At 38.3% G+C, this 13,756-nt stretch overlaps 1 pseudogene; it reads left to right on the top strand.

Moving 5' to 3' along the window:
• Positions 1-11,509, top strand: part of LOC129506147 (dematin-like) — a 39,518-nt pseudogene extending 28,009 nt beyond the window's left edge.
• The last annotated feature ends 2,247 nt before the right edge of the window (positions 11,510-13,756 follow it).

The raw sequence follows: 13,756 nt of genomic DNA on the forward strand, positions 1-13,756 counted from the left end.
GTTTTTGTTTTTCTGTAGAATATGTTATATATGAACACAATCTTTAAATGGCACAACAGATACTTCCACATAGAAGAACAGTCACAATCCCTTTAAGCAAAAGCGTCTACTGGAATTATTACTTCTCCAGTTTTCTGAACCATTTAGAAGAGTCTAGGAGATGCTGCCAGTATAAGGCATCTATTTAAAAACCATATTCTTACTATGTGGAGAGAAGAGTAGCAATGCGTGTGCTTCAGGATTCTGGCAATTTGTGAACATGCGAAGCAGTTACACAAGCACTTGGCTGAAACTTGCTAAAAATGCAAAGGAGAATGGAAGTGTGGATATATTAACTTTTGAGTCTGTAAGGGGTGGTTTGGAAAGTTTAAAATGAAATGCACATTGCATAATATAAAAATTCTAAGAGAATCTGCCCTAGCACATTACACCACTTCAGTAATAATTCCTGAACAGCTAACAGTGGTCTCAGAGAAGAGTTATCTATGTCTGCATGCGTGTGTGTTTGTTTAGTGTTTTGGTTTCAATGAGATAGACACATTTAAGACAGATTTCTAACTCAATACTCTATTTTGGAAGTGGCTTTTTACTAGAATTTTTATTTACTACACTTAATTTTTAGAACTATATTAAGTGAAATTTTTCTGCATTCCCTTGGTCTTGTCAACTACAGTTTTGCCACACACTGTATGTACTTCTCAGTAATGTCATACCTATGGCCACCAGTGCGTGACTGTGCAAAAAATAAATGGCAGGACGACACAGCATGCTTAGCAGATGTGGAACATGTATTTGGATCCAAGATATTTAGAAGGTAATAGATTATAGGATTCACAGTATCCGGAGAAAATAATAAACCACTGACAGTCAGGACATTCTTTCCCTTCCATAGTCGGTTTCTCATCCAGGCTCAGTGTCTGGAGTCATCACTGACATCTCCCTACTTCAGGTCACATATTTCATAATCAAGTCCCGCAGTTCCACTGTCACAGATCTTTCAGATCAATTTCTTCCTTTCTACTCTCATTGCCACCACCATATTTCAGACTTGCATTACCACAATCTGCTCTGTCACAATCCAGGCTTCACGCTAATCAATTCTGAAAATGCCCCTGGGTTAATCTTCATAAAACGCAATTCTGGACACGTCACTCACCTGCTCAGATATTTTCAATGGCTCCCCAATGCCTAGAGAATTAAGTCTATATTCCTGAGCTTAGAATTCAAAGTGTTCCCTGTATTATAATTATGGGTGGATGTTTGGTTTCTTCTTAGGCTGTAGAACCATTTTTTTTTTTTTACTTGTGTGCATATAAAGTAACAGGCACAGAAATGTATACATAGAAGCACATATTCATTCTTAAAGAGCCTACCACGGCTCACATATCTATCTTTCTCAACTCTATCTAATTATCATTGGAGTAAGCTCTCTTATCTTTTAATTTCCTCTGGACTATCATATTCATTATTTCAGAAATTTTTTACCATGAGCTTTTCTGAATTAAGTATCAGAGACAGTTTCTCCAAAGTAATCATCACTGTTTATTCTATATTGTTGATATGAGACAAAGAAGAAAAGATATTCGGTTACTTACCTGCGGAGCATAAAGCCCTTGGAGTCAGAGACTGACACTGACCTTTAGTCTTCCTCATCTTTCCATCCTTACTCCCCTTCTCCAATTTCTCAGTAATCTTGTATAAATCTGACAAATTGTTTGCTAATTTCTGAATGCCCTGGCACAGAGAAATTAGGTAAAAGAAAAAAAAAAGGGTCAAGTGAGATTTTTAAAGGCCGGATTTGTCTGAACTAATTATTTTATTTTGCTGTGAGTTAGACTATACTGCTGCATTAACAGTCCCCTTATTCAGGAGTAGTTTATCAGCGCTGCCTCTCTCCGCACAGAGAATGATTACAGGTGAATCTCCACATGGGTAATTCAGACTGGAGCTCACTTATCAGACCACTTCTGTTCAAATCAGAACTAAAAATACTTTGGGGGCCCCATAAATGTTAAATACCACAAAGAATAATAACAACTAACCTCTTCTTAGTACATGTGTTCTTGAGTACACATACTTAAATTATTCCCAATTATAATTCAAGAACATTTCAGTTCCATTTATTCAGGACATTTATTCAGACTCTTCTGGAAATGTTTTATTCAGGTTGCACATCTTTCCTCCGCAGTCTCTGATTTAGAATTCAGCTCTCTGATAATGAATGGAAATTGGAGTCTGAAAGAGAAAATCATCATTTTCTTAAATAATGCTACAGGCATCCATTGTCTTAATCTGGGAAAAAAATGAAATCCTATAATATTTTTTTTCTAGGGGAGGGGCAAGATGGCGGAAGAGCAGGGTCCCCGAGTCACCTGTCCCCACCAAATTACCTAGATAACCTTCAAACCATCCTGAAAATCTACGAATTCGGCCTGAGATGTAAAGAGAGACCAGCTGGAACGCTACAGGGAGAAGAGTCCGCGCTTCTACCAAGGTAGGAAGACGGGGAAAAAGAAATAAAGGAACAAAAGGCCTCCGAGGGGGAGGGGCCCCGCGAGGAGCCGGCCTGAGGCCGGGGCGAGTGTCCCCAGGACGGGAGAGCCCCGTCGGAGCTGCACCAACCTTCCCGGGCGGGCGGAAAGGGGCTCGCAGGGAGTTGGAGCAGGACCCAGGAGGGCGGGGATGCCCTCGGGATCCCTGGGACACTAACAGACACCTGCGAGCGCAGGAGAGTGCTCCGAGCTCCCTAAGGGCTGCAGCGCGCACGGCGGGGCCGGAGCAGCTCGGAGGGGCTCGGGAGCGGCTCCAGGGAGGGAGCTGCGGGGCGGGAGCGCGAATCCCACAGCGCAGGCCCCGGAGCACAGGGCGCCGGGACACAGCCCAGGATCCGGCCTACCCCCGGACAGGCAGAGGCCGGGAGGGCCCAGGACAGCAAGGACGCTCCTGCCCCGAGCTGAGCAGATCAGCGGCCCCGCCCCGGAGCCTCCAGGCCCTGCGGACGGAGAACCGAGAGCCCCGAGCCCCGTAGTTCCTGCGGAGGCTGAATCCAGGCTTCCAGAGTTGCCATAGCAACTGCGGCTGATCCTCCTGGGGCCTCACGGGGTAAACAACCCCCGCTGAGCCCTGCAGCAGGCAGGGGCAGAGCAGCTCCCCCAAGTGCTAACACCTGAAAATCAGCACAGCAGGCCCCTCCCCCAGAAGACCAGCTGGACGGACCAGTGATACTCCCCCGTGTTCCAATACAACTTGTTTTTGGCCACTCTGCACTGAGCAAAATGACTAGAAGGAAAACCTCACTTCAAAAGAAAGAATCAGAAACAGCCCTCTCTCCCACAGAGTTACAAAATCTGGATTACACTTCAATGTCAGAAAGCCAATTCAGAAGCACTATTATACAGCTACTGGTGGCTCTAGAAAAAAGCATTAAGGCCTCACGAGACTTCATGACTGCAGAATTTAGATCCAATCAGGCAGAAATTAAAAATCAATTGAATGAGATGCAATCCAAACTAGAAGTCCTAACGACGAGGGTTAACGAGGTGGAAGAACGAGTGAGTGACATAGAAGACAAGTTAATGGCAAAGAGGGAAACTGAGGAAAAAAGAGATAAACAATTAAAGAACCATGAAGACAGATTAAGGGAAATAAATGACACTCTAAGGAAGAAAAACCTACGTTTAATTGGGGTTCCCGAGGGCGCCGAAAGGGACAGAGGGCCAGAATATGTATTTGAACAAATAAATCCTAGATGAAAACTTTCCCAATCTGGGAAGGGAAACAGGCATTCAGATCCAGGAAATAGAGAGATCCCCCCCTAAAATCAATAAAAACCGTTCAACACCTCGACATCTAATAGTGAAGCTTGCAAATTCCAAAGATAAAGAGAAGATCCTTAAAGCAGCAAGAGACAAGAAGTCCCTGACTTTCATGGGGAGGAATATCAGGGTAACAGCAGACCCACTGATTTAACTCCATCATTGATTTAAAAAAATATCCCTCATTTAATGCTCTATTGTTTAATTAGTTAAATTTAAGACTATAAACATAAACTCTACTTTGACAGGTAATATAAAAACTTGCCAATGTTTGGAATTTCCCCTTAGAATTTTAAGCTACCTTAACAAAACATTATCAGTTTTCTTCCTTTTTTTTTTCTTCCATAGGAGTAAGACTGTATTTGGACTTTTTTGACAACATCTCAGCTCCGTAATTCAAAAAAATATAATCTCATCTCTATTTAAAGATATTTGGTTTTATTATACATTATACAGTGTAAAAATGATAAATAAGACTTCAGTCTCTATTATCAAAGATATATTCTTCCATTGTAGGAAAATTACATGTTAGGAAAACACAAATATAATAGAGGCTGAAAGTTAAATGCTGTAAGAGGGATACAAAAATTAGAATGAGAGAAAAATTTTTTAAATTTTTTATATTTCAAAATTCGAAGATTTTACATTAAGATAAAATTGACAAATAAATAAGGTTCTTAAATCAAAAAAAAAAAGATTTTCAAAAAAGAATATTAAGAGGGCTATCAACAGAAAGCTTTTCAACATAAAACACTTTTCAGAAAAAGAAGTAATTGAAGTAATAGTAAAATAGACATAATAGAATGAAGTTCTCTTTGTAGATAGGTTAGGGGCTCAGATGCCTTAAAACAAAGGGTACATGAAGAGAAAGTAGTTGATTTTAAAATGCACAGGGAACAAAAAAAATTAAAAAAGCAAAAAATAAAAAGCAAAAGACAATGGGAGTAGTAAGATCACAGAAGCCTTTAGCAGTATATTAATCAGTATGAAAATGTTCCATAAGCTGTGGAGAATTATTAAGGTGAATTTTTTTACTAATTCATTTTATTACTTTTATTTGGCAAGCAACACATAACATTATGGCATTAGAAAAAAATATTACATGATATCTCACCACAGTTAACCTTTCAGGGTACATCATCTTAAAACATTTACAAACATGAGACTATACTAAGAATCATGTTATTAGATTACTTGCAATAAATTATATATGTATATATATTTATTATATAATGAAATTTCCTAAAACTTATTTAATATAAAACACACTTTTCATATCTTTCTTTTAAATAACTCCACAAAAAGTTTATTTCTTGAGTGTAAAAAGCATTTATATCACCATTTCTATATTTTACACATTACATTAGCTTTTTTAAAAAAATTATTCATTTATTTACTTGTTTACTTTATTTATTTATTTATTTAGAGAGCAAGCACATGAACCAGGGGAGGGTCAGAGGAAGAGGGAGAGAGAACCTCAAACAGACTCCCTTCTGAGCATGAAGCCTGACATGGGGCTTGATCTCATGACTTTGAGATCATTACCTGAGCCAAAATTAAGAGTCAGATGCCTAAAACTGCCTGAGCCACCCAGCCAACATTAAACAATTACAATTTTTTAATAAATAACAACAATATATTTCAACACCTACCATATGTTGTTTTGAATTAAGTCCTATAAACATGAATAAAATATACTAATTCCATGCTCCCACGTTTTATATGAAACTTTTGTTTTTTGATTTTTCCTGCAGAATAAAAATAATTCCAAGCTTTCATGAGATGAACTACATTTTTGTTTTCATGTATCAATATTTAATTCATCAAGAGTGTAATTAACAATATGTTGTAATGACACATCATCCTGTGGTATTTTTACACATTAATATTCAAAGTTATTTCTAGTTGAACCCAATCATAACTTTATTATTATTTAAAAAATAGGACCTGACCAATGTAATGGATTTTCTAGCAACAACTTTGCTTCATATGCATTTCTAAGTACTAGAGAAAAAAAAAAAATTATTTGTCACAAAATCCTGCATTTAAAATTCCCAGATGTCATAATCCCATGCATCTCTTACACTTTGATAATAAGCCATTAGGTAAAAGAAATGTCTAAACTGTTGTTTACATGCAATGCCTAATCCTTGATATGTTTTATCAGTTGAATTTCTGATTAAATTCTAAATTTTTCATTTATTTTATGATTCACAATAATAAATTTTGAGAAAATATTAGTTGGGAATTTCTGATGCAATGACTACCTTTCATCTGATTTAAGCAATCATTTAAGTGTTCCATTGCATTGACTAATTCTAAAGCTCACACTGAGACTTCCATTCATTCTCTATTCTACAGAGTGTGAAACTTCACATTTACACTAATATCTTTTACATGCATGCATATTACAATGAATAAGCTTCCAGCATTAATATTTTGCTATTCTGCTAGAGTGACCACCATCTGTAATTGTGTAATTTCCCCCAAAGGGAGGTTATATTATTCATTAGTGAATATACCTTCTGACATCTACACATCCGGAGATCATCTAATGTCTCTTCCTCTTTTATTATAAATATAAGGTTCCTCCAAATGAAGTTTTTTCATGTTCTGTAATGATAAATTAGAAAAAAGCAATTCCAAAATAAATTTGGCCAGAGAATTTCCCCCAGAGAGAGTTCATGCAAGCAAATGGGTTTGGGCTGTGGGGGAAAGGAGAGAATCTGTTCAAAGGCATTTAGCTCAGCATGGAGCCCAATGCAGGGCTTGATCTCACCTCATGGGTTCATGAGATCATGACCTAAGCCATAGAGGACATTTATAAACCAAGAGTCTGAGTTCTCTTCATGTTCTAAAAAGGCAAGAACTTGTAACAAAGGCTTTCCCACATAGAGGACATTTTATACATTTTCTCTCCAGTGTTGGTTCTCTCATTTTGCATAAGGAAGAGCCTTTTACTCTAGCATTTTCCACATATTATTTGGACATTTATATGGTTTCTCTCCAGTGTGAGTTCTCTCATGTTCTCAAAGACAAGAGCTTGTAACAAAGGCTTTTCCACATAGAGGACATTACATATATGGTTTCTCTCCAGTGTATGTTCTCTCATGTTCTCGAAGAAAAAGCTTGTAACAAAGGCTTTTTTTCCACATAGAGACATTTTTATAGATGGTTTTCTCTCCAGTGTGGTTCTCTCATGTTGTTTTTAAAGACTTACTAACAAAGGTTTTTTATACAAATTTACCTATATTCCACTACAAAAAATATATGGTTTTCTATTTAAGATGTGAGTTCATGTCTTGTTGAAGAGCTCAACAAAGGCTTTTCCACACAGATGAGATTCATAAGGCTTCTCTCCAGAATGAGTTATGCTTTTCTAAGTTAAAGATGAGAAAATATCTGAAATATTAATTCCAATTGATTATTTTCAAATGGATTTCTCTCCCGTGAGTGAATTCTTCTATATAAAAGCCTTATTTTCTGAGACTGAAGTGTTTTCCACATTCATTACATTTATAACCATTTCTCTCCCGTGTGAATTCTCTGGTGTATGCAAAGCTTTCTTCTAGGATTAAATAGTTTCTCACATTCTTTACTGATATTATAGAATTCTGCCTTCCATATGAATTTTCTGGTGTCTATATAGGTCATTTCTATGACTGAAAAGAAAACTCCATTTCACTTTTTTACATTTCTCTCTGTTTAACTTTCTAATAAAACATGTATCAATTGTGTTTTTTTAGATGAAAACACAACATAACTCTAACGTGAAAAAGAGACAGTAGTTTCTTATAGATACATTTCTATCTGTAGTGAGTAAAAACATTCTTTATTGTCTTGTAGTTAGGTGCAAAGGGGTCCTAGAACCCAATGAGCTTCCCTCCATATTATACCTCTTAAACAGATATTATTTCTTGTTTTTGATAGCTGTTTTCCAAGCCTGAAATAACTGGAAGAAGCCTTGGGCCAGTCCTCTCTCTTCCTTCCACAGCTCCCCTCCTTGCTCCCACTGTGGCAATCATATCTGACTGGAAAAACTGACAGCCTACGGAGACAGATGAGTGATATTCTCTCAGCATTACATCAATGTACAGCTTTCTCTGGGACCTATCCATCAGGGTCCACTTTTCCTGGGTTAAGTATACAGCTTCATCTTTGAAGGTCACAGAGTCTTGTTCTTTAGAGTCTATGAAGGCAGACAGTTCCTGCAGGAGAGCGTGGGACTCCTGAGATGGCTCTTCTCTGTAGAAGGACAGCCCCAGAGTGATCCCTCTGGCATCAAGCTACTCCATTCTATACACACTCATGGTACACTCTATATAAATAGATGGTTCTGCCATGGGTAGCAGTTCTCTGAATGTTAATCCTGTTTTTCTGCAGTTGCATTCTCAGGAATTCAGCCACCACCTCACCTCCTCTGGATCTCTCCACTCACGGACAGTCCAAGAAGTAAGGAGGAAAAGCTGCGATGGCGGGGAGGCTCCTTTACATTAACTAGAAGTTTATCATGTAATCATTCAATCAATAAACATTTTTTTGAGCAACTACTACCTGTTTAATGCTCAGCCTATATGAATACAACAGGGTGAAGAAGAGGCACAGGATTAAATAAACCAGCAAGTTCAGCATGGAGAGACCAAGGAGAGGTGTAAAACAGAACACAATGGGACTGTGCAGAAAGAATATCAATTCCATCTCAGCCAGTTAGGGAAAGATGTCCAGTGGAATTAGTATCTATGCTGAAATCTAAATGATGAAATAAATTAGGCAAAAAGCAGAAGAAAGAAAGTCTCTGGTAGAGGCAAAAGCTTATATTAATGTCCAGAAATTGAAAGATTATATCATGTCTGGAGAAATAAAAAAAAAAAATCCGGAATGACCAGAGCATAGAATTTAAGTCAAAGAAAGGAGGGAGGTATAGAGATAAAAAAATGAGGTTAAAGAAGCAAATAGGGTGATTATGAGGCACCCACTAAGCCGGTAAATGTGTTTGAATTCTACCAAAAGAGCACAGAAGAGTAAAATGGCTATTTTAAGCAAAGAGCAACCTAAAATTTTCCTTTGGAAAGAAAACTCTGATTGCAATGTGCAAAACAAGAGAGGAGGGCAAGTCTACACTCATGGGAATGAGTTAATAGGCAAAAATGTTCTGTATTCATTTCTGAGTAAGAGTTCAAATAAGTATTAAGCAACTAGAACTCTCTGGCTAACCATTGATTACCCTGTGAATTATCTAGTTAAAACACAGTGTCTTAATTGTTATACTTAATAATTGCACTGTTTATAATTTAAGTTGTTGATTATCTAAGTTTTAACACTCAGAGAATTGATTAAATTGGGCAAACTCCTCTCTTGGATGGAAGCAATCACCTTCAATGGAATGCTAACTACCTCTGAGAATTATGTTTAACTCCGACTTTCTTTGCCATAGGCAGAAGTAATTGATTTTAGGCTGGGTGAACTGGTTCTTAATACATATGCCCACAGGGAGAATGTCATTTTAATAAGATGCTTCTACAAGCCACATCCTACTTAAAATAGAAGGTTTTCCCTTTGCTTTTATAAGCAAAAACTGAAGGAGTCCTGTTTGCCCTTAAGTTCATAGTAAACAACTGTGAAGTGATGTAACCCTGAGTCGGCAGTCTACAAAGTCCCTCTTTGCCAATTCAGCTACCTATGTTTTGTTCTGTTTGTAGCTGAAGCTTTCCCAGGAAAATACATCTATGTTTAACATTCTTGAAAACCACTAATTAGTACAGGCTAAATCTGCTTGTATTGGCTCTGCAGCAGTTGTTCTCCTGATTTCCTAATCTATTATTTTTTGTTCTGCAACCACCATGGCACAACTAAAATAAAAGTATTCAAATAATTAGAAATTGTGGAGGGGAGATAATAAAATAAACCACTGCACCTCAAGAGATCAAGACAAAAAAAAAAATGGAGAGCCTTCAAAAATAGAAAATCATCAGTTCATTGAAACAGTCAAATTTTGATGTTGATTCAGATTTGACCCAATCCTGAGTAGTTCAAGACTACTGAGTTGTAGAGAAAATCGTTTACATGTTTCTTTCAATTCATTATTTATATATCATCTGTTAAAATGTTTAATTTTGGTAAATGTTTTCTAGCTCACATAATACATTAGCATCATGTATATTATATATGATATTAAACTATGAATACATCCATGTCATATATGTAGGCCTAAATTATCTATATAACAAAGTTAATTATCATGCAATCAAATTTGTTGCCCATTGTTCTTACATCTAATTTACCAAAATGCCACATATAGCCTACTTTTAGGCATTTACATAAAATTAAACATTTATATTTAAAAAAAACAGTTACTTTAAACTTTTCAAGTTATGTTTGGTATTATAGTCCTTCAACAATAACTTTCACAAACTTCATCACAAACCACTGGTGGTAACCTGGCTTATTTTATATAATGCACAGATGAACTTTTACAACTATTTTATTAGTTGTGTATTTATTCTAATGTCAGTTAGAAAAATTGCACACAAATGCCACGGACATCAAGGTGTTGGGCTACGAGGACTTGGCTGCCACCCCCAAGGACAAACTATCCTGGACATGGGATAGCCTGACCTCATCATGATCTACAAGCATCACTATCCCTAATTCCCTCCTGGAACATAGGGAATTACTACTCAGAAGTACTACTCAGTACTCAGAAGCCAAGATCTCGCTGTCACCCAAATCTGCATCTTCCCAACATCCCCAGAGGTGTGGGCAGAGAGCTGGACCTCTGGAACCATCTCCCATGCTTCACCTCAAGAATCACTGGGACCTCCCAGAACACCCTGACCCATTTCCACCATCATCCTACTCAGATTCTAACATGTACAAATAGCCATGCATCCACAAGCAGAGAGAATCCATGGAAGGCAGCTCTCAGAGCAAGCCTTTCATTGAGGATCTTATCATCAAGTCATCCAAGTTCCCCATAACCTAGTCCCTGACTTCGACCCACCCACCAAGATTGAAACTGATTATTGGTCATGCCCTCTGTCACTGGTCATTGCAGAGACAGAAAGACAGAAGCAGAAGGAGCACAGAAAAAGGCAGAAGAAGAGGATAAATCCAGAAAAGAGATGAAAACTCCCAGGAAGAGTCAGAAAAAGGAACTCGGTAAGGAGACTTTCTAACGTAGGAAAGATAATCTTCAAGAAAGAGATGAAAGAGTCATCGCCTACATGAGGAAAACTCAGTCCCTACTGGATCAGACACCCTTTGAAACCTCCCTGCATTCTAGGTCACCTAAGTGTTCTCTCCCTGACTGAGGCAAGACCACGCTGAGCTAGCTACAGTCCACAGACTTCAGCCCATGGGGAGTGAGATTGGAAGGCCAGGCCTGTAGATCTGTCATTATGAAATGCTGGTAGCAACCAATTAAAGGTAAACCGAGTTTCCTCCAGATGTGGATGAGATGAGGTTTGAGATGTGTCTGTCAAGTGAGGATTTATCAGAGGTATTTTCCATATCTCCTGAATAATTTAACAAAACTGGCTCTGTTAAAGCAGAACAAACTCAAGATAAAGTATTATCTTTTCTGCTTGTCCCCACCATCACTCTCCATGACTGGTGCTCATCCTCACTGCTTCAGGGCTCTGGAGCTGGGATCACTGATCCCAAGGCTTCCTTTTCCTATAGTGAGCAGGGAGTGATCATCTCTCGGGGAGCAGGGAGGTGGGACAGAGCTGGATTTGGCTCCATTCCTCAAGTGGAGAGGCGGCCAAGAACTTTGCAGCCCTGGGGTTGTGAGACATGGACTTTCTCCCCCATAATGAGGGGGTAGGGGTGCTCTTTCTCATCCCTGGCACTCAATGCAAAAGGCAAACCCAGTCTGGGCACAAAGTTATGGTTTTGCCCACACCCACACAAGAAGAGGAGCAATTAAGAAAAAAATGAACATGGCTCCTAGTGGTCAGTCCTGTCAGGTTTGTTGACCATTAGGTGAGTAGAACCCTTGGCCCTGATTGGTGAGTGTGAGAAGCAGCCAGGCAGGCAAAGAAACTCCAAGACCCTGTGTGCCAAGCTCTTATCCTCATCTCCACTTTTATAGCTTGCCCTACACCTGGGCTTCTACTCTTCTGACTCCAGCAGAAGGAGGCTCCAGCTCAAGGAGATCTCTAGCAGGGAGGCTGCCCTGATCTCTAGTTTACCCTCCTTTACTTGCCACCCTCAAGAATGGAAGTCTCTTGCTCCAGTACTGACTTCCTCAGAAGCCTTGGTTTAAGTTGGAGATGTCGTCTATACAAAACCCCAGACTACCATCAGACTCAAGGCCAAGTCAACTTGAACTCTACATTCTAGAACCAACTCAGGTCCTGGGCAGAACCCAAACCTTCACACTTCTTTGGAGGAGATTAAGAGAAACGGTTACAAGGACATTTCTCAGCATCTTGGCTACCAAGCCCCACTCATATACATGCGTCCTCCAACATACTCTTTAAAGAATGGCAATTTATTGGAGCACTTCCCCCTTGTTTTCCTCACCTATCTCTCTGCCCAACCTAAATCACACTGTCATTGTTTCATTCTCTACAAAATATATATGTGAATATAATTTGACATTTCATATATATATATATACATTTATATATATACATTTCATATATATACACATTTCATATTTATTTATTATATTTATTTATTTATTTATTTATTTATTTATTATTTACAAATACAGGAATATCTGGGTCTCAGTTTTGTTCTTGCCCAGACACTGGCATCCCTTTCTACTATGTGTATGATAATGCTGGGAAGGGCGGGCTGTGCTTGGAATTAAAGGTTGCAGTGGATCCCACCCCATCCCCAAATTTTTACACACACACACACACACACACACACACACACACACACACACACCATATGAATGCTCTATTATTGCCAATATTTAAGTAAAACAAAGTAGTAAAAAAGGTTGTATTTCAAATGTGTGTTTGTAGACAGAGAGAGAACTCAATTACAAATGATAGGTAAAGGAAAAATTTTGAAGATAGCTTTTTTCCTGCCTTCAGACCTGAACTAAAATATCGACTCTTCCTAGATCTTGACTCTGCTGGCCTTTGGACTCGAACTATACCATCATCAGCTCTCCCGGGTCTCTACTTTCTGTGTTACCCTACAGATCTTGGGACTTGCCAGCTTCTGCAATTGTATGAGCCCATTCCTCACTTCCTTATAATAAATCTCCTGATACATGGATAAATAGTGAGAGATATAGATAGATACTGATGAAAAAATATACAAACTAAAATGTTGGAAATGAATTTCTTATTGTACTCATGCCATTACTTACACACACACACACACACACACACACACACACACACACACACACCCTCCACTTCTCTGCAGTACCCTGAGTAATATACTGTTACATAAAAAGACTGAAGATAACCTCTCCATCCTAACATGAGGACCAGGAGATGATGTTCATCCATGTTATCCAGTAATGGAAACAACATGAAAAAAAAAAGTTATCTCCCAGAAAGACATGATGACTTTGATAACACCTGCATATTTTTATAAAATGCTTTCCTGAAAAAAATAATTATTATTTTGGGGCAGCCAAAAGTTAAGTCAGTCTCCTTAATATTATAATGTATGTATTTAAAATTTTCTCCTCACCAAGGACTTACTTTCATGTGCTTCTAATCGTGAAAGTGCACTTTACTAGAGCTATAGAGTATAGTGTTAAAGAGATGCCACATTTACCATTGAGAGCAGTAACATCAAATCAATGGCAGCTAGTCATACAGGCTTTTTCAATTTCCATCACACATGGTATGTGGCCCTTGGTTCAGTGGATAATCCAATTGTAAACAGTGACTCACTGTTAACAACTCTAGGAAATAGGATTAGCAATTTCTAATTTCAAAGTAAACCTATTTCATTTTTGTCCTGCA

The sequence above is a fragment of the Nyctereutes procyonoides genome, unplaced genomic scaffold (genome assembly GCF_905146905.1).
Source record: "Nyctereutes procyonoides isolate TBG_1078 unplaced genomic scaffold, NYPRO_anot_genome, whole genome shotgun sequence".
Taxonomy (NCBI): Eukaryota; Metazoa; Chordata; class Mammalia; order Carnivora; family Canidae; genus Nyctereutes; species Nyctereutes procyonoides.